Raw genomic sequence first — 22,197 nt, 5'->3', positions numbered from 1 at the left:
GCAATGTGACAGGGACCGTGAATAAGACACGCACACAGTGCGCACGCATACACCGAGATACAAGTTAGCGCTGCGTGCGGGTCTTTCTCGGTCGCATTCTCGTATTGCGCTGCTCCACGTCTATCAGGATTCTTGGAGTTATTTCGAGCACCTTAACAACTCAGAGAAGCGCTGCACTTTTGTATTTACCGATCGATCTTCCACAAATTATCGTGCGATGTTCCATGTGCTTTTCTTTAACTTGGCGCTATTAGATAAACATTTTTAGTAATAGTGCAATTACGCAGATGGCTATCAGTATTGTTTTGCTTCTTGACTCGAAAGTAATATAGATGGGACGCGTCAAGTGGCTGTGCAGTGATGTGTGTATATGAACACGGGGAGTTTCCGTAAACGTCAGTTGCTAGAGCGCTCCCACATCTTTATCTCTGTGCCATGCTGTGCTGTTCTGTGCATAGCGCACCCCAGCGCAACTAAAATCACAAAGTTATAAGATAAAAAGGAAAATTAAAAACCAGGAATAGCCGGATAAAGGGCCACATGATTAGCAACAATCCTGGAACAACACATTACTGAGAGACAGAGCGCATCTACGGACGAAGGCAGAAACTATGAGAAGACAGGACAGGAGCACATCTAGAAAGAAGACTGAAGAAAAAGCAGGAAGCTCAGAAGTAAAGGAAGACAACACGTTTTGAAAGATATCAATATGGAGAAAACGACAGTGCATTCTGTGGAGAGGTGAGTGCGTGCTGAAATAGGCAGAAACGCGGAAGGTAGTCCCTGGTGTCCTGTTCTGCAAAACCCGCAGTGCAACAGAGGCTAGTAGAACAGAACACGTAATAATTCTAGGAATTATTTCGCATGGAGATCGCACGTGGGTTCGACTACGTCTCCAGCTAAGTGGCGGAAGTGTATACGATGATTACTCAGACTTGAAAAGTTGTTGCTGCATGAGCTCAGGAAACGATCTTTATACACAGACTCATTTACTTTATTCTAACACGCCCCCCCCCCCCCCCAAAAAAATGCTATTCGAATGCCTTGCGCCATTCCACACTATTCAGGCATAATAATGTAAATGACAAATAATTCTAACTGACAACGTATCCCTTTACCATTCCAATAACACCAGGTTTGGCTTGAATAACAACAGTATACTACCATAAGTGTGCAGTAACTATCAATGACACAAAGCCTAATTTGCAACTGTAACATTGTGGAATAACCTGCTTGACGATATAAAATAAAGTGTATCCTCTGTTACATTAAAGAAAAAAAACTAATCCCCTTTCTAATAGATGGTCCTTACACTACCGTTTTCTGTTTCTTTGAATTATGTTTACTAGTTGTTATAAAGTATAATCACTGTTGGTTACTCACTTCTCTTCATTCATCTCAACACAGGAAATCCCTTGCAGGCTTGAGCTATCGGACATGCTTCTGTATATTCTGGCCAATACGAACCACCTTTCTAAGCCATAGACGTTCCTTGGTTGACTGATTAAAACACCGCCCGGTCAACAGAATAAAGGTAGACGATTTGATAGGTTTCACGCGATCGAATACGAGTAAATTCTGGTTTCAGATGGATGTAGAGTCTGTCCGTTTAACTGGCATCGTTCAGAGAAGGATAGGTAGGACTGCAGAGCGAGGCAGCCCTCAGTAGTGTGAATCTCCTCAAAACGTGTGATGTCGTGAGCGTAAAGAAGAAATAAAGGCTACTGGATTGCCGAGGAAACGTCATTGATGAAAAATAACAAGAGAAGCGGACCTAACGCGGAACCTTGGGGCACACCAGTGGATACTGTATGGACAAAGGCAGGTAGTTCACTGATCATCACGCACAGCTGGGTAGTAGATCTACAATAGTAGCTTCTAGTAGTAGTAGTAATAATAATAATAATAATAATAATAATAATAATAATAATAATAATAATAATAATAATAATAATAATAATAATAATAATATAATAAATTTTCAAATGCAGCATTAGCTTCACTTCCCCTACCATACCAGGGCACCATTTAAGATTTGCTCCTTCAGAGAAAAACGCTAAAGAGTAAGAGGTACGAAAGCACTGTAAAATTGTCCAAAATTGTCTACTTCATCGTTTATTCATCTGAATCTCATTGACTAAGTCAGCGACAAGTGAAGAGAGAATAATAAAATAAGCACTAAATCTACGCTGCGCTTGTACCATAGATTTCTACCACACTAAAATGCTGACGCGACCATAAAAGAACTTGCAGACCCCCAAGAAGAGCGCAGCAGTAACAGTGACATCTGTCTCATTACTACAAGCTTTATTGCCCCCAACTTGGTCGCACACTATGAGTTGCTAAAGGCATTCCAAGTGACGCGCCAATCTAATGAAAGAAGCCTATATTTTGTGTGTGTCTTCTTTTTCTCTTTCTGATGTCTGTCTTGGCTTATGGCTTACGCGTCTGTATCACGCAAAGGTGTGACCGCACGGCGTCTCACCAGCACCGTCGATGTTGACGATGCACAGCCGCATAGGGCCACGTCAGAGATTGCATATGCTCTTTTTGTTCGTTAGTTTGTGTGCGCGTTCCTTTTTATCACGTGGTAATACAAAACATTTGTTGCTCTTCAATAAACAAGTACACACTTAACAAATTTTACAACGAAATCATGCAAAATACACAGTAGGCAGCTTGCGACGCCTCTTCTTTTTCTTTACATCTTTAGAACCCGAACACGCGGGGTTCCAGGCTGAGAAAGAAGCACTCTCGCGTGTCCTCGGGAAGCCGATGCTCGTTCATCGAATCGCCATTTTCCAGCGGCAGCAATCGTTCGAGACGGACAAGAATTTTACCCTGTTTGTCTGGTGTCGCACGCCAACACTACTGACTGAAACCAAGATTGTCATCGCCAGAGGATTCCCAAAGCCTGAGCATCGCCGACTGGCAACACGCGCCGACGTTGGCGGAGACTCTGCACAGATGTACCAGGAACGAGGATGTACGACGCACCTTCGTGTCAAGCTGGGACAACACGGAGCTTCTACGCTGTGTCCTATCCCGCAACTACCTGTGCAGAAACACCAAAGGCTACCTAGGCGTTCACAGCTACGAATAACGTCCTCGTTAGCGCATCAACATCGCGCTGACGCAGCGCAATTAGCTACAGGAATCCAGTTCACCGCCTTCATCGAGGCCCCTGCACAGGAGGGTGACCGGCTACTGCAGCTGCGGATCCCGCTTCTCAAACCGAAGGAGCGGCGGCGTCCTCGACAGCCAGAACGCTCACCGCATGACCAAAGCACTGAAGCACCGAACACCATCCTGGACACGCTGCAGCTTTGGGAACGTGCCGAGCGATCCGGGGAATTTCCGCCGCCCTTGCAACAGGCTGTGTGTTCATCTTGGTTCGAAGCGACTTGCATCAACCCGCCGCTTGTTGGACGCTTTCCCTCGCCCAGATACCGAAGTGACGTGACTGGTTGCCACTCGCTGCCCCCGAGGCACGGTCGCCTTTCATGCAGCCCGGACGCACATGGATTCGTGGCGATGCTGAGCTGCTCACCTCCGTTTAAGTCAAGACCGCCTGGGAGGTCAATGCCCACCAAGCCGCCAGCGCGACTGCTTTCCTGCCGCACACCTGCACCTGCTGCCTTTCCTGCTGCCGACACCAAGTCCTCTATCCATTCCGACAACATCTGCGTGGGCGTCTCGCTGGTCCGTGCTGCCGCAGTTGCGCGCCTCCAGCATGACGTAGAGGCTGCGCAGGCGAGGAATGGCGACGCTGTTCAGGCTCTCCCAGTGGTTGCACTTCTGGCCCAGGAGATTGGCGAGCCTGGCAAACATCTGCTGCTGGCCCTGGGTCTGGATTTCCCCGACCATTGCCTTCCACAGGACTGTCTTTGCAGCTACCTCCTCGGCGCAACCAACTAGCCAAAGAGGCCTCTACAGGAGCGTCCTGGCCGCACACGAACTTGCGCTGCCGCTAATTAGGCACAGCCTCGAGCTTTTCCGTTTCAGGATCTCAACACAGGGAGCAGAATGAAGGTAAAAGGCTGAATGCAGTGACGCAGCCGTATGCCGTAGACCTCAACCAGGATAAATAGGACAGCCTGAATGTAGTCACGCAGTAATTCAACGGCAAAGTTGAGGAAGATAACATGGCGGAACACTCCGTGTGCCCTCCCATGCAACCAGGGGAAAGACACCGGCGTTCAGTGCCAGATCCGACGTATAGTTCCCCGCCACTCAATCTACCGGACCTCAGGACTCCCTGGTGCCATCCTTCGTTTTGTGGGCACCACGACGGTTGGGTTTCCTTCTCTGCAGGCTGGTGCAGTGGCGGCCACACCATATTTATGGACGAGGCGACTTTAAGGGACCTGGAGATTACGCTTAAAGTGACGACGTCGAAACGTGTGATGTAGTCTTCGTAGTAAACATTTCGACCGTTTGTTAGCAGGAGCCCACTAAGATCATTTGTGTATCAGTGTACTTACCACGTAGATTCTTCCATATTGTACTTTACTGGACGCATTCGACGGAATAAAATAAATTATAAAACTTGACGCGCCTGTCTCGGGTATGTCGTTCTCTGCTTAAAGGGCAGCTCGCCGTAACCAGGACACCCCAACCTATGGATGAAACCATCGTCGTTGTCAGCCATCAGCACCACCGCCGCTCGATCACTTACGCGTACTGAAGAGCACATATTCAACCGGTTGTGCAATATCGCCGAACAAATAATACCTCGATTGTTCCAAATTTTCGCTTTACCACATCGTCATTATTTCCTGCAATTATTTCCTGTCATTATTTCCTGTACTTACATTCACCGGATTTCTGGCACGTCCCTCATAGTGGGTAGGTGCCATATTTCGAAGGATAATCCTTATCATAATATAATCCAATATAATCACCATCATCATCAAAGGGATGAATAGGTGTGTGCTTAACGAACACGCCTGAAGATTGTCTACTCTACCGATAGAAAATTGCCGTGATAACAATATATATCTAAAATAGTTGTCTGCTTATATAATTATGCAATCCATGATTAGTGGTGACACTACAAAGAAACGCGCCAGTTTCCCTGAAGGCTCGTATTGCGACCAGAATCGCTCGAACACGTTATATGCGTGTTCTCACGTTGTCATGAAAAAATCTAGACCATTCAGCCACACTGTAAACTAATTTACACCTTTAAAAGTGAAAAAGGGTATAAATGTGTCTATAACCCTTAGGGTGTCGGCTATATAAATCACACCCTAAGGGGGCGAGTTAAAAAATATTTACACGTCACGTAAATTTACACTCACACCCTTAGGGTGTCGCCTATATAAATCACACCCTAAGGGTGTGAGTTATAGACAATTTACACCCTTTTTTCACCCGCCGTGGTTGCTCAGTGGCTATGGTGTTTGGCGGCTGAGCACGAGGTCGCAGGATCGAATCCTGGCCATGGCGGCCGCATTTCGATGTGGGCGAAATGCGAAAACACACGTGTACTTAGATTTAGGTGCATGTTAAAGAACCCCAGGGGATCAAAATTTCCAGAGTCCTCCACTAGGCCTGCCTGATAATCAGAAAGTGGTTTTGGCACGTAAAACCCAATAATTTAAATTTAACACCCTTTTTTCACTTTTAAGGGTGTAAATAATTTACAGTGCAGCTTGTATCTTAGGTAAACGGGACATATTAGGCGTGCATTGCAGTCCCATATTGAAATGTGTTGGTTAGTTAAGGGCGAAGTGAAAATGGCTTAACGCTCGTTCTCCCCATGTTGAGAGGCGTTATATGAAATGCTGGCCAATTTTCCACACGCCTGACAGAACCAAGACCGGAAGCTGTGTTATATTTTAGAAGGTCGCTGCCGTGTTATGGTTGATGTGTACGGAAAATTTGAACTGCATAGTTTATAAGCAGCCTTTGGAGCAAATTACTTGCTCGAGCTTTGCAAAGTTCCACAAGCTTATTTTTTGAAATTCCTCCTAGGTTTCCCTAATCTCCTGAAAGAACTCAACAGGCCTTAAAGTTGACATGTTAAAGTAAGGAGGAATGCTTATGAAGGATGCGTGGGCATAATTGCAAGAAAAATGAGTCAAAGATGGGTTCTACAAAAATGTTCTTAAATAAAGTTTCCGAAAGTGTTTCTGGACCGTTACACAATATTTATTAGTCCTTGGAATACTGTACGTGACAGTGTGTTCATATTCGTTGGAAATTGGGGTGATCCTGGTGGTGATGTGTGGATAAAGCTGGATGTTTTTGGCATGACAAAATTGTTGGAAATATTTACATAATACCCGTTTTCTGCCAACTTTGATGCGTTTCATGCGCAGCAGGTTTCCACCCTGTCATCAGTGAACTAGAAAGACACGTTGTATATGTTTTCTGGAGATAAGAGGCCGGCTTTGGGTGATGTGTAGGCGAAGATCAAATGTGCAGTATAAATGCGGTCTTTCCATTAAACTTATGTAATCAAGCGGTCCCGAGCTTTATCAGTGTGTTATCAATAGCTCAGGATGTCCCCGACTTTCCTAGAAGAATTGCATATAGCAGCCACCAACACGAAATTTTTAAAAAATGAAAAAATAGGCAGAACGCAATAGCTAAATTGCATGTGCTCTTAGTTACCTCTGCATAAAATACAGCCTTTGTCCACGATATTCCTTCGCGAACTGTTTGAAAGCGTTACACCGCCCTTATCCGCTGTGCTTCACAGCATTCCTAAAGAACACTAAGTGACATGAAATTTAGATGTGGTAAATTTGGGTTCCATGTTAAGTTTAATGCTGGGCGAAACGTTTCTCGTTCAATCGTGAATTTTGCAAGTAATAACTGAACAATCTCATCTCCCTATTTTAACGCATCATAAGAGGTTCGTAGCAGGTTTCCGCTTGTCGGACGCGTCACCTTGTTTAAATTTCGTGGCAATAGGGAGCAGGTTTAATGGTTGATGAGTAAACACTGTTCATGGTGGGTCGGTTAATAATTATAGCGTTTTCGGTAAATTTCTTATACAGCGTTCCTGGGCGTTGAAAGGGTGTTTAAAGAATGTCGTATATTTACACCAAACGGAGATAAGGTTTGATGTAAAAGGGTGGACGGGGGAGGGGGGGGGGGGGACAGTACGGCCCACTTTTTTGCGATATTTAAGGTGTGTTCGGGATAGGGCCGTTGATCATCATTTGTTATTGCAGTGTTCGAATGCGTTGTTAGCGCGAAACGTTTCATTCGGGTGAACCAGATGTGAGTAATGTTTCAAAATGTGTTGTTTAATTACATGCTGCTAGCATTCGTAATGCAAACGCTCGAAAGAAACAGCTTCGCTGGAAATTGGACTGTGCTTCTACAAAGACATACAAGTGTGCTGTCGATTTTCTTTTTTTCTAGGGAAACAGCGATTTTTGTGAAGTATCCGTATAAGCCTGAACAAATTTGTTGTGACCTTCTATGGATAGGCTGATGTACCTAGTTCAGCTTTTTAGCGCACTCTTTTTTTTTCAGATGAGACATTAAGTCGTACACCTGTAAGTAAAGCGGTAAATAAATCCTGTGTCGTGACAGAAACCGAGTAAAAGAGATACATATTGGAGACTAAGCACATACTACTGTTACGTAAATGAGACGTCCTGAGGCTTTCATAGTACGAAGCAACATCATTTTAACATTAGCATCAAAGTTATAAGTGTCTATTTCACGTCTAATTGTATAAGTGTATGCGTCACAAGAATAGCTGCAGCTTTCTCCATGGGACATCTGCTAAGAACATTTCATGCAACCTTTGCGTCGTCTGTTGCTGGCGTCATCATCTTGTCTACAAACATCACGATATTTTGTTAAAAAAAAGTAAGAAGTAGCCAGAAAACTCTGTAGATGTCCCCAGCGTGGATCGGATCTCGGTTGGTGACGCGGAATCCATAAAGCTGCCGTCCGTGCTATGATTGTCGTGCCTTAGAATACCTTATTCAATTCTATCTATCTATCTATCTATCTATCTATCTATCTATCTATCTATCTATCTATCTATCTATCTATCTATCTATCTATCTATCTATCTATCTATCTATCTATCTATCTATCTATCTATCTATCTATCTATCTATCTATCTATCTATCTATGTCCGTGCCTGTATCTAACCTTTGCCCGCCCAGTGACCCAAGTCGACTATTTGTGTGGACCACATACACTTGTCATGCCGTCGTCTTCACGCTGTCCTCGTAACGTCGTCATCAGTCCAGAAACGTCATCGCATTTTCGTGGAGCCACGGTCAAGATACCGCCTTCGTCGTTCCCTCGACGTCTTCCCTGCTTCGTCATTATGGCTTCATCATATTCTCGCTATTCAAACGTGATTATGCGCCTTTGTCATGTCATCGTCGTCATTTCATCGTCATCTACAGTCGTCATCACGCATTCTTTGTCATACTGTCGCCGTCATACCGTAGTATTTAGAGCTTAGCCATCCGATTCTCTGCATATCATCGTCGTCATGCAGTCGTCCTACAGTCGTCGACATGCCATTGTCCCCATGCCATGCTCGTCCCGCTGTGGTCATTAGACCGTAGTCGTCATTTCAGAATCGTCATCCCATTGTCTTTGTACCGTTGTCGTCATACTGCATTAGTCATTCCATCGAGTTACCCGCCGTGGTTGCTCAGTGGCTATGGTGTTGGGCTGCTGAGCACGAGGTCGCGGGATCGAATCCCGGCCACGGCGGCCGCATTTCGATGGGGGCGAAATGCGAAAACACCCGTGTGCTTAGATTTAGGTGCACGTTAAAGAACCCCAGGTGGTCAAAATTTCCGGAGTCCTCCACTACGGCGTGCCTCATAATCAGAAAGTGGTTTTGGCACGTAAAACGCCAAATATTATATTATTATTCCATCGAGTTCATTCCATCATCGTCATGGGGCCGTCGTCATACAGTCGTCGTAATGCCGTCGTGGTCATGGCCGACCCTTTGTCATAGCGAACTTTCAGCGAGTGTTACTGCAAAGTGGGCCAACAGCTGATAGAGTGTATGTCCCATAGAGCGAAAAGAATGGAACGGACAGAACAACCAACCACTTCAGATTCTAGCAAGATTCAAGCAGACCCCATTTCACGATGGCTGTCAACGTTTTTTTTAAATAACATTCAGGCAATGTAGCGATTCACCGTAATGCTGAAGGCACCTTTATTCAGAATCTGTACTGGTTGGTCATTCTGAGACTTCCATTGCTTCGGCTATATGCGACATACTCTATCGCCAGTATCGCCCAGTTTGCTATGACACTCGCTTCTCAAAGTCGGCCATGAACACGATGCCATCACGATGACTGTATGACGACGACGCAGTGATGGCGATGGTGTACCGACGACGCTTTGAAGATAACCGGATGACGAAGCTGTAATGATGACCATATGAACTGAATCAACTGGCGATATGAGCTGATAGAGGACGATGTGAAACGACTACTGCGGCACCCAGACGATGGCATGACAATGAATGCATGAGGACAGTGTGACGTTGACGGCGTGAGGACTATGGCACGATCAGAGTCGGATGACGAATATACAATAACGGCCATGCAACGATCACGATGGCATCACGACCACAAGGCAATACCAAGTTGTCCAAGCTAGCAGACAACTTGGGTCACGGGGTCGGCATAAAAGGCTAGGCATCTAGATAGATACGCTGAACGGGCCTAACGTAGGCGTGTGTAGCTACATTGCAACAAAGCTTAGTAATATCTGTTGTCGTGTTAGCGGGTACATGGCAAGAAATAGTTCAAGGCGAAAAATAGGAATTACAAAAAAGTAGACATGGGCGGCGGGGCGATATCCGTGTCTATTCTTATCCATTTCGAGATCAAAATCAAATGGCTTTAACGTCCACAGTCACCGTCAGCTGACTTCTGACGGAATATTTTATCACTTGGAGATCAATTGAAATATTTTATTAGTCAGGAAGAAAGAGGCGCACCGTTGTTAAATCCCCGTAGTTACCAGTACACCATACAACTTCGTAAACGAACAGGACAAAACGGAAGACGGAAAGAGAATTTACTCAACTCAAGCGCGGAATCACCACTGAATGTCTTATTACACTGACCAGGTTATATACATATGCAAAGTCACGTAGTACGTGCTAGCTGCACTCCATAAAAGTAACCGACAAAGCATTTTCCGAAAATTTGTCGTTGTCTAATTCTACAGAGCTGATCACGCTTTGTTCCAGGATGAGAAAGAAGTGCTCCTGCGTGTCCTCGTGCAGGTGATGCACATTCAATGAATCGCCATTTTGAAGCAGCAGCCATTCCTGCCCGACAAGAAAGTATTTCTGATTGCCTTGGATCGGACGCGGTCAATACAAGTACAAACCAACATCGCGACGGCCAGAGGATCCACTGCAACTACCATTGCAGAGCGACTGTGGACGACCTCGGCGTTGTTGGCAGCGTAGGCACTCCCCACCAGCGTATCGCCAACGAGCCGAGACGGTGCAACAAGCTACAGTAATGCAGTTGGTCGCATTCGTCGATGCCATTGCCAGTGAGGGCGACCAGCAGCTCCAGCTGTGAACCCCTCTTCTCAAGTCGACTCAGCGGCACCTCCCGCAGCAACAAGCTCGGCGATCGGCGTCGGCGTATAGCCCGCGTACTCAAGGACGCACTATCATGCTTCAGACTCCGGATCATTCGACCCATCGAGTCCAGGGCCCAACCGCTGCGGCCCTTACAACAGACTATCTGCGAGGCTTGGCCCGCAGTGACTTCCTCCAACTAGCAGCTTGTGGTGAGCTCCATTCCGCCTTCATGCGGAAAAGGCATCACTGGTTGTCGTTCCCTTCCCTTGACGCACGGACGCTTTCCGATGGGCTCGAATGCCGCAAGATTCGTGGCTTAGAGGCTGGACAAGTGAGCAATTGCGGCGTTGTTTCAGCCCTTACAACGGTTGCAGTTCTGGATCAGGAGATTCGCGATCTGGGTGCACATATGCTGCTGGGTCTTGACCTCATACTCCTCTACCAGCGGCACCAACGAAGCTACCTCTGCCTTCACAGACTCCACGCAACCAGCCACAGAGACTTGTGCAAGTTCCTGGCCGCACTCGAAGTTGTACTGCCGCTCACTCTGCAAAGCATCGAGCTTTTTCTTGGCAGGATGGCAGGATACAGGGAGCAGGATGTAAGCTTGAATGTAGTAACACATCCGTATGCAGCAGACGTCAACGTGGGTCAAGAAGAAATATTTAACGCAGCAATACAGGCATATGAAGCAGGCGTCAGCCAGGATGAACACAACAGGTTCAATGCAGTGACGCAACCCTTCAACGACGAAGTGGTGGAGTACGCGGAAGAAAACTGCGTGTATGCTCCCACGCGACCGGAGCAAAGACACCGGTGCCAACTGTCGGGTGTGTCCGATCTCAGATTCGTCCTATGGGAACAGTCCCAGCCGTGTTACGACAACGATAGCGGCGACAATGACCACTATGACTTCTGCGCGCCGATAAAGAGGGATTTCTCAACACACAAAGTTGATGTATTGCTGAAGTACTGTCGAAAGAGGCGATCATTGGCGGAAGAGAGCAACAAAGACCATAAGGCACCGCCACTATCGCCAAAAACTACAATGGATGACACACCACCACCTTCGCCTGGCTTTCTTCTGGAAAGCGATCCTGAAGACGATGATAGCGACGCGAACACGGTAACAGCCCGGCGCTCACCATACTTTTTCGATATGACCGTTGCGACTCTCTACGAAGACTGCATGAAACGTGGCGGTGCCATTGGCACTCCCGTCGTCAGAAGTGTCGGAAATACGTATAGCATGCTGCTTAAGAGGAGGATGAGTTTCAAGAACCTTACTTACGACAGGGTCCCAGAACTGAGTGCTCCAGGGGCAGAATGGATGCAGCGGCAGCAGCTGGAAGCCTCCTCGCAGTCGAAGGCATCCAAGAAACTAACTAACGTACAAAAAGCCGACGACGCCAAAGGTTCGGGCTCAATTTCTCCAGATACTTCTCTAATTGAGTGCGTGGTTATTGAAGCTAAACAAGCCAACCAGCACTCAAGCATGGTAACCACTTGCAGCCCTCCAAAAGTACCTGTGGAGCAGCAAGAAAGTGTGGATGTTAATAAAGGAGGAGTGACTGCTGAAGACCGTGAAAGGCGCCTACTTCGCACAAGCGATATTGTAGACCTTGATACAACTGCTACTGAGAAGGAAGATAATGGTGCTCAAGATGGAAAGGAGGCCACTGAATCCTGCACAAGCTGTGAAATGCCGCCAGACACTGGCATATGTCATCTGGCGCTGGAATGTCTTGGAAACGAGCTTGCAGCCGCAAGGAAGACAATCGAGAAAAACACGGGCGTGCAGGCATCCTATCGCCGTCTCCAAATGAAGTAGGACCAAATCTGGCTGATGATCTTTGCACGCACTCTGCACATATATATTCCGTGCTTCGTTGACATCGTAGTCGGTCCTGCCATCGTGATCTGCAAACTAGGCATACGAACAGGAACTGAATACTCTCCATCCAACATCAGCGTGTGGATCCTGCTTCTCAAGCTGGGCGGTGTTGGAGCGCAAATGGCAGCCACTGCAATTTTGTGTAGCACATGGATTACTGCTGCGGAGGAAGGTGGGGCTACCGCGATGACCAACTGGTGGACGAGACGGCGCAAAAATGAGCTTGGAATGCTGCGCGTGCTTTGGTGACGCCATGAGATGTGCGAGCGGTCGGATGGATCGTAAACATTTTATCGATTTAATAGTATTAGGCCAAAGGAACAATGATACGTTTGTGTACTCGCTGCATTGAATAATCCCTTTTGTTTTTAATGCCCTTATTCGATGGTATAAAACAACTATGAATTGACGCGCAGGTGTCGGGGATATCTTTTAATCTGCCTGCGTAAATCGCTGAAAGCATGACACTGTAACCTGTCGTTGATATCATCGTCGTCCGCCATGCAATCCACTGCAGCTGTATCACTTCCGCGCACTGAGGAACATGTTTTCATCCCGTCTAAGAACATCTTCATGCCAACTACTACTATTATGCAGTGCAGACCGATCTTTAAAAAATATATCATAGGGGTTTTACTTTTCAAAACCGCGATCTCAATATGAGGCGCACCGTAGTGGGGAACTCTGGATTAATTTTTCCCTCCTAGCAATCCTTAATGTGCGCCTAAATCTAAGTACAAGGGTGTTTTTGCATTTCACCCCCTATCGAAAAGGGTATTCCGACGGGTAAGTTGGAATTTTATCAAGGCGAATTGTTCTTAAAGCGGTTAGCTGAATGCTATATAATATTATTTTAGAAAAGATGTTAGGCCCTATACGTACCATTCTACATTGAACAATGGTACGCATTGTACATTTCCCCTTTTCTCAATAGATGTAGACAGAAAAATAAGAAAGGAATTTAGTTACAGAAAGGCAGAGAGGTCGCTCAGCATATGTAGGTATTAGAAAAAATAGATTCCATCGATGTTTTCAGCATTTATTGTTCTTTTTGTTGAAGTATACTGCTCGCCCAATATCATTATGCTCGCTTTTTTCAAAATTTTTACTGTTTCTTTGCTCAGTTTTAGCCATTGCTAGATAGCAAATGATTTGTGGAACAATAACGCTTCAATCAACCACAATAATTGTACTCCAGTAGCTTTCCTAGTTTGCGCACTAAATACTGAAAGAAAATTCTTCGCATTTGTGCTTGTTTAGATGATGAGAAAAATGTTGAAAAAATTTAAGTTCCGAGACAATTGTTTTTAAAGTGAAAAAAAAACGTCTATTACACAACTAAAATGGAAGAAATACAAATTTATGGACTCATTCAGTAATCATCAGCAGGATACTCGTCGCGATAAACGCTTTTATTCTTTTTCTGGTTTGTTTCCTTGCCTTTGGGGCCAATCTTGTGTACTGCTGTGTAGCCCTTTCGATGGGATAAGGTCAATGCTGGTCAATGCTGTGTAACTCATCCACTGACTAGCGTCCTGATGCAATTCTGAATGACTTCAGGACATTGCATCGTAGAATGCTGTCATCATTAAATGTGACAGCGACAACCAGTGTAGTTGCATTCGATATTTCAAGTGCAGGCGACACCTGAGCGCAGAACGACAGAAAGCTGAGCTAGTTGGTAAGGATTCATTATGCAAATAAAAGTGAGGCGTGCAGACAGGACACAAGAGTAGAGAAGTTTTATTTACATAATGCATCCTTACCAACTTGCTCAGCTTTCTGTCGTTCTAAGCTTCATTTCTAGTAATCTGAGCCTTTTTCCATGTTCCCCTACATATCTGCACAATCCTGCTTCGTTAGCTTCCCTAATGGCGATTTGTATGTTCCGCGCTAGAACCATGTCGTGGTTTAGTCGTAATCGTGTCGTCCCATTGGAAGTTCAAACGATGTGCGGCTTTCTTCAACCATCAACTGGGCATGCCAGGAGGATTGGAGCTATTCTTTCCGCTGAATCATGGCGCCAAGTTAGGTTCTACCAGCAGTGTCTAAGGGTCCGTTGCGCGGCCCTGGGAGACGGTCGCCATTGGAACCGCCCCTACGCCGATTGGAATAAGTTAGCCATGCAACATGCGGACTTCCTATGGAGGATGAAACTTCCGGCGGCGTTGGCGCTGTCCGCTTCTCTACTCTTGTGTCCTGTCTGCACGCCTCACTTTTATTTACCTGAGCGCATTCTGATGTTTTCTAACAGCTGAACGTTCCCACCACAGTTATCGCACATAGTGCATAAAAGTTCGATGTCAAGCAATGCGTAGCCATGGCGACTAAAAGTCAGCATTTCCCAGTCCGCTCACGCTTCTCAATGCGCGAGCTTTGAAAACGGCGTGCACCTTGCGTTTGGCCCCGCTGCCCGGCGATTTGAGGCAAGAACAACATTTCTTACCATGACGGGCCAACGTACACCGATTTGCGTAAAGGTGGACGCTCCTACAAAACTCACTTTTGTTTGTTCATCTCTTCAGATTTTAAAATGTAGGCTCCGACGAAGAAACAAATCACTATGTGCAAAGATATAACACCGAACTAACGCGCAAGTAAGCAATGTGCTCCAGACATAATACTATAGGCACAGTTTGAGACTCGACTTGGCTCTTGGAAAAGCTACTTGTTGTTGTTGATGATTTTGTAACAATAAATCTACAGAAACGGCAATACTTCAGCAAAAAGAATGCATTATAACACAGTTTAAAAAGAAATCTATAACAGTTCGAATGTTTCTTTATAATACAAAAGCATTGATTTAGTTAACCACAAATTTGGAATAATAAAACCTAATTATTATGGGAAACGTGGTCGCACAGAGGAACTAACAAAATCTTGCCTCTGTCGTCGGCAACAAATCGTCGAAGTAAATAAACCAGGGTGACGAGATATGAAGGCAGTTTGCGAAGTTCCGCAAGGGAACATATTAGGCCATGTATTGTTTACTTTATGTATTGAAGATGTGGTATACGTAATAATTGCAGTGCAAAACTTATTACAGCAATATAAAGGCAATTATTTTGAGACCAAAGAACAAAGAAATCCTTTCACATGTAGATATTGTTTTAAACTGTCGTAGCATTTAACTTGTTTATCATTTTAAGCACCTATGAGCGGCCTTTTCTGCAAATATGTCCTAGGATATTCATATAAGTCTGATCCAAAACATTGTTCGCAAAACAGGAATAGTTGGTCGCATCAAATACCTTCTCTCGAAGCAGGTGAAATTACTTATTTACAATTCCTTATGTTACTCTCACTTGCTGTGTACTGGCCTGGGGCATCAGGGCGTTTACTGAGCTACAAAAAATAAGTGAAACGTAAGAACAGTTCCTCTGTATGCTTATAATACCTCTTTTAGCACACCAATTGCTGGTCTATTTATCAGTGCTTCCTGTTATTAGAATTCACCAGTGATAGCATTATATGCTAAGTATGCGACGGTCTAATTTCTCAATATTCTTTGCAGTGTTCTTTGCATCTCAGCCCTGCAGCACCTCAGCAGTGTTGGCAACGAGATGCCTTGAGTTTCGACCACTTGGCGTTCTTTAACGTGCACCTAAATCTAAGTACACGGGTGTTTTCGCATTTCGCCCCCATCGAATTGCGGGCGCCGTGGCCGGGATTCGATCCCGCGACCTCGTGCTCAGCACCCTAACACCACAGTCACTGAGCAACCACGGCGGGTCAAGTCTGGTTGTATTTGGTTGTAAACTCTGTATCTCTTTTGTGCTGCTTCGACATAGTGCTCCCTGCTACCGTCGTGGTTGTGTGTCTGCACAAGGCGCCAGACCGGGAGCTGAATATTCTGCATCCAACAGTGACCAGCATCTTGGAAGTGTGGATTCTGTTTCTCAAGACAGCGGGGTCGGAGTGCAAGGCGTAGTCACGGTATTTTTTGTCTGTCGCGTGATGTTCTACTGCGAAGACTCGTGGAGTGTCCGAGACAGTCTGCGGTTAGACCAGTCGACGCCAGTGGTGACCTCACACGTTGAGAATTCCTTCATAACGCCGTCTTATGTGCAAGGAATGATGTTGATCATAAAGTTTTTGTCTGTTTAATAGAACTGGCCCACACCTTCCATTCATACGTAAGTGCAGTCGTCGCATAGTATCTTCACAATAGTCATTCATTGCACTTATTTGAGACAATAAAAGAAACGGATTGGACGCACGAGTCTCGAAGATACTTTTTCGGGCTTTCCGCGTAACTCTCAGAAACCACGATGATATCAACTTATCGCTGACGTCATCGTTCTTGTCAGCTATGATAGCCACCGCCACTCGATCACTGGCGTACCGTAATGTATAGGGAATAACAAAATCTCAATAAAAGAAAGTGACACACATGGAGTAGGTGTACGATTAGAAAACATGCGAGGAGCGCCTATAGTAGCAATAGAAAATCACCGTAGTGGCAAAGTATCTATAAGAGTCGTCTGATTGAGTGATGAGGACAAAATTTTCAGTTAGCTTTTGTGGTCTTACGCGCCAAAACTAAGATCTGTTTATGAGACACCCCATAGTTGGAGCTTCCGGATTAATTTGGCCAGCTGAGCTTCTTAATTCACCGCCCGCTTCAATCTAAGTACACGAGCGTCTTCTTTCTTCTCTTTTTTTTTCGCGCTTCGCCCTTTTCGAACTACGGCCGCCGCGACCGGGAACGAACCCACGACCTAGAGCTTACCGGCGCAACGCCATTAAACGCGGCGGGTGGCGAAACAAAACAGAAATCCGGCAATTTTTACAGCGAAGCTCTACATGGCTAGGTTCTGGAAAAATTGAGCTCGTCGACCGATCGCGAAGATAGTGCAATACCGGGCCGACCCGCGGCGGAGGTGAAGCAGGCGTTAAGCACTGCGCCAACTTGCAAACATAAATATAATATCTTAGGTCCCAATACAACTTGTATCAGATATTAAGCTGATAGGAACAGATACTACACTTTGACCCGCGTCGGCTATGTCTACGTTGGTTTTCGAGTGACCTCACAACCACTACTGCACTGCGGGACGTCGACCAACGCACGATCGCCTAGACTACGGAGGAGAAGTGTGTGCCCTCGGAGAGCGGTGAGGTGCGGGTCTGTCCTAGGTGCCGGGATTCGTTAGCGAAAGGCGTCGTGCCGCTATTTCAATGAATACGTGGGTATGTATACCGCCCGATGCCTCATCGTTTTCCGAGGCTCAACATCGTGGAGGAGCGACTAGTCGCACCTCGCCTTCCATTCATGCGCATACCACGTTTGAAGGCCGGCAATGGACAGTTCGCCATTAAAGAGCCCACATACACAGCTTCGCTGGTCATCCACCTTCACACAGCAGAATGGCACTGAACTGTTTTTTTTTCTTATTACAAACCATACGGTAAGTATTCTAAAGCTTCCCAACGAGGCTGATGTATTTTTTCCTGATGTTCTCATGCACCGTGTGGACAACAGAATGGCCGCGAAGCGGAAGAATCAAGGTAGAGCCATTTTCACTGATCCTACAAGCACTGCAATTGTGCGAGTGACTGGCTTTGTTCTCTGCGAAATTAAGCAGAAAGATAAATATCCATACTCCCTCAAATATTCCTCGTCATGAGAAGAAGAAGAAGAAACTTTAGTAAAGCAGTTCTTGATGCAGTTCTTGATGTGGTGGCCTCGGGTGACGGCTCGAAGTTCTTGGACTCGAGCGGCATCTTCGGCTTGCCGGACGGCCCAGAGCTGGTCTGCCAGCTCTGAACTTCTGATAGCCGCCTCCCAGCGGCGGCGACGCCTACGGAGAAAGTCCCCGGCGGCTCCCGCATCCGGGGCGGCGTCGGGAAGAACGGAGCTCGAGCCTTCTACTCTGGCAACAGCCGCGATTATGGACGCGTCGCCAACGGAGCTGCTTTGATTACCGTTGTTGCCGGTACACTCCCAGGGCATGTGTCGCAGCGTTGCTCTGCGTCCGCATGTTTTACACGCGTCTGTTGGGTACAAACGCGGATAGCAGTGGTGTAAGATAGCGGGGCTAGGGTAGGTGTGTGTTTGGAGCAAGCGTAACGTCACGGCCTCGTTCCTGTTCAGTTTATCGTGCGGTGGCGGGAATCTGCGTCTTTCGAGTCTGTAGTGTTGGGTGAGGTCTCTGAACGTGGTTAGGCGATCGCCCCACGCCCAGTGTGTTTCTTGTTGCTGTGTTTCTGTTGTAGTGTCCCGATCCGGCAGATCCGATGCCCCGCTCGCGGGGGCGGAGGCGGCCTCATAATCAGCGGCGGCTCGGCGTGTGAGACCTCGAGCCGTGGCGTGGGCCGCCTCGTTTCCCGCTAGCGGAACATCGGTGTGTGCCGGGGTCCAGAGGAGGAAGACCGTAGAATTTTGGGGTTGCGAGGGCGATGACGAGTCGCCGTCGTCAGAAATTTGGAGTATGCGGGCCGCTTCCCGCGAGACACGACCGCGCGCGAAGCCGCGGATTGCCGCCTGCGAGTCGCTGATCACGATCGCAGCGTTCGGCACCGCGACGAGCGCTAGGGCTATCGCGGCTTCTTCGGCCGCTTCCGTGTGTCCCGTGGTCACCGTGGCGCTCGCGAGGCACCTACCCGAGCGGTCTACAACCGCTATCACGTGCGCGCTTCTCCCTCCTCCATATCGCGCCGCGTCTACGTACACCGCCTCGTTGCTGTTACCAAACTTCTTCTGTAGGTCGCTTGCTCGTTTGTTGCGTCTCCCGGTGTGGTGCGTAGGGTGCATGCTCTTGGGAAGCGGCGGGATGGTCAGGCGGTCGCGAACAGAGGCGGGAACCGCCATCTTTTCTCCATGCTGAGTGTGGTACGCGATGCTGAGCGACTCGAGGATGCATCGACCTGCCTTTAACCTGGATAATCGTTCGTATTGCGCAATGTCGTGCGCCTTGATTAACTCGTTGAGAGAGTTGTGAACTCCGAGTTCTAGAAACTTGTCGGTGCTCGCGTTGAGTGGAACGCCGATCGCCCTCTTCAAAGCCTTTCGGATCATGCATTCGACTTTGTTTTTTTCGGACCCGATCCACCTCAGGTAGGGGGCAACATACGTTATGCGGCTTATCGCGTACGCCTGCACGAGACGGATCGCGCACTCTTCACGCATATCATTGAGAATAATGATTTTAAATCGACGCTTTATTTTTCTACCTCCTCGAATTTAGGCGTGTCGACGTCGTCTGTCATACCGAATAGGAGCTGCTTGTTTGCAACCAGTTCCCCCCATGCTGCAGCCCGATTGGCATCGAACTCTTGCCTGTAATTGCAACAGCACTTTTTCCCGCTTCCCTCCAGCTATGCAGAGCGTTGAGAAGCTTGGCGCATGAATGGTTTCCTACAGCAGCTACGGGGTTTAACGTCCCAAAACTCCACAATGAATTACGAGGGAAACCGTAGCGGTGAGCACCGTAGCCTTTTAAATGAGTAAGCATTTCTATACCTACCCAACGCGAAATCAGTCCATCACGTAAGACAATGAATGGCTCATACACACGTAAGCAAGCAAAAAATGAAATGGCTCATACCCCCTTAAGGCAGAGGCTACAAGTGCTCAGCTAACTGAAGGGAACAGTGCATACATTCATTGCACTCGCGCACAAAACACACAAAACACCGCATCTTTCAACAAAGAACAAGCTCAAAACAAGCATCCGAACCATCAATAAATCATTATGTACCTCCCTCAGAAAATGCACTAGTGGTTTCGCAATAGCTTCGATAAATTAACCTTAATTCACCTGAATTACCACCAAAGGTCATGGCTTCGACTTCCACCAAAGGTACAGGCTTGGACTGCGGTATGGAACTCTATCTTAAACCTACCTTATCATGTTCGCTATGAAAAATGGTATGCGAACGATCGATGAGGGTTGATAAGGGATAATACTGGTCGAATCAAGTTCCATAACATGGCTAATGCAAGGGGCTCTGTGGAAATGCACAAATCGCACAACGCTTACGTATACTTGGACAACAAAAGAAAATTTAAATTATGACTAAAGTTTAGTTTCACGCGCCAAAACCACGATCTGATTATGAGGCACATCGTAGTGGGGCACTACGGATATTTGGACAACGTGGGTTTCTTTAACGTGCACCTAAATATAAGTACACGGGTGTTTTCGTATTTAGCCCCCTCGAAATGCGGCCGCCGTGGCCTGGATTCCACCCCGCGACCTCGTGCTTAGCAGTACAACATCATAGCCACTAACAAACCACGGCGGGTCTAAAGCTATGTTCACACTACGGTCGTAACGCGCGTAACTGCTCTTTCGGCGTATCGAACGTAACGGCTGTAAAAAAAGTTACGGCAGTTAAGCCGGCACCTTTGTTCACATTTACTGCTGCGTAAATTACGGCTTTTACAACAGGCCAATCAAATTTGGAGCTGCAGAATCGACGTCACCAGTGGTCCAATATGGCTCCTGTCAACATGCAAGCGCTGGCCGAGATCGAAAAAATTCACGCTCAATACAAACTTATAGTCATGTATTCAATCGCACAAAGACCACGGAGGTGACGCAGAAGGGTTTGGGAGCGGCAAGTATTTCTCGACAGGGCCGTGGACGGCGATTTTCACAACCTTTTCGCCAAGCTCCGAGTTGGTGACGCTGTGATGTTTCATAACTTCATGCGCATATCGTCCCAGCAGTTCCGCTTCCTTGAAAACCTAGTGAGACCACCCATCGAAGTTCGGAGCACGCATCTGTGGCCATCGATTTCCTCGGCGGATAAACCAGATCAACTGAAAACAGTCTCGCAAGGCGCACTGCACAAATTTTCACGAACACAGCCAACCTGATCGTGCGCACGGAATAGCGGAATGACACTTCCCGCGCCCGGAGCCGTCTGCAGACGGGAGAACGGGAGTGTCGTCACCGGTTGTTGAAAACTGAAAGCTTATCGGTTATTGGCTGTGTCGCAACGGTCGTAATATCATAGTCGTAAATGTTGCCGACCCTTTAACACTCTCACCCACGCTTTTTGCGTGAATTGCGCACGTTGGTACCTTTACGTTCGCAGTCTGAACTAGACGCATACGCTTGTTGCGCTTCCGCCTACGCATGTTACGAAAAACCGGCGCCTTACGAACGTAGTCTGAACATAGCATTACACATAAATTTGTGCGTGAATTTTTTTACTTCTTCACAGCCGAGCACGAGACGTGGAACGATGAGGAAGAAGTGGCCCCGCGCGTCCTCGTGCAGTTGACGCTCGTTCATCGAATCGCCGTTTTCAAGCAGTAGCTTAAGCTCCTGTCCAACAAGAAGATCAGAACATAATCAGAAAGTGGTTTTGGCACGTAAAACCCCAAATATTATTATTATTATTATTATTAACAAGAAGATCATCCTGATTCACTGGGGTCGCGCGCGATCAATAGCGACATAAGGCAGCATCGCCACGGCCAGAGGATCCACAAAGCCTGAATATCGCCGAATGTCAGGACGTGTCTGCGTTGCCGGAGCCGCTGCACAGATACAGGAGAAGCGAGAACGTTCGATGCCTCTTTATGACAAGCCGCGAGACACCGAAGCGTTGGCGCTTGGTCCTACTATGCATCTACCCATCCCAGGCCACTGAGCACTACTTTGGCGTTCTCGGCAGCGAAAACGATCTCCGTCAGCACATTGTCATCGTGCTTGCGCAGTGCAACTTCCAATGGGAATCATGTTTGCGACGTTCGTCGAAGTCATTACCATTGACGGCTACGAG

The 22,197-nt window shown here is 47.0% G+C and overlaps 1 protein-coding gene and 1 pseudogene across 2 annotated transcripts in view; both read right to left on the bottom strand.

Moving 5' to 3' along the window:
• The window catches only part of Idua (alpha-L-iduronidase), a 368,620-nt gene that overhangs the window by 193,162 nt on the left and 153,261 nt on the right, over positions 1–22,197 (bottom strand). The gene's annotated exons all lie outside the window — the stretch shown is intronic.
• Positions 17,286–17,465, bottom strand: LOC135907966 (U2 spliceosomal RNA; annotated as a pseudogene).

This window comes from Dermacentor albipictus, chromosome 1 (assembly GCF_038994185.2).
Source record: "Dermacentor albipictus isolate Rhodes 1998 colony chromosome 1, USDA_Dalb.pri_finalv2, whole genome shotgun sequence".
Classification (NCBI taxonomy): domain Eukaryota; kingdom Metazoa; phylum Arthropoda; class Arachnida; order Ixodida; family Ixodidae; genus Dermacentor; species Dermacentor albipictus.
This window is presented reverse-complemented; position numbering and strand designations above follow the sequence as displayed.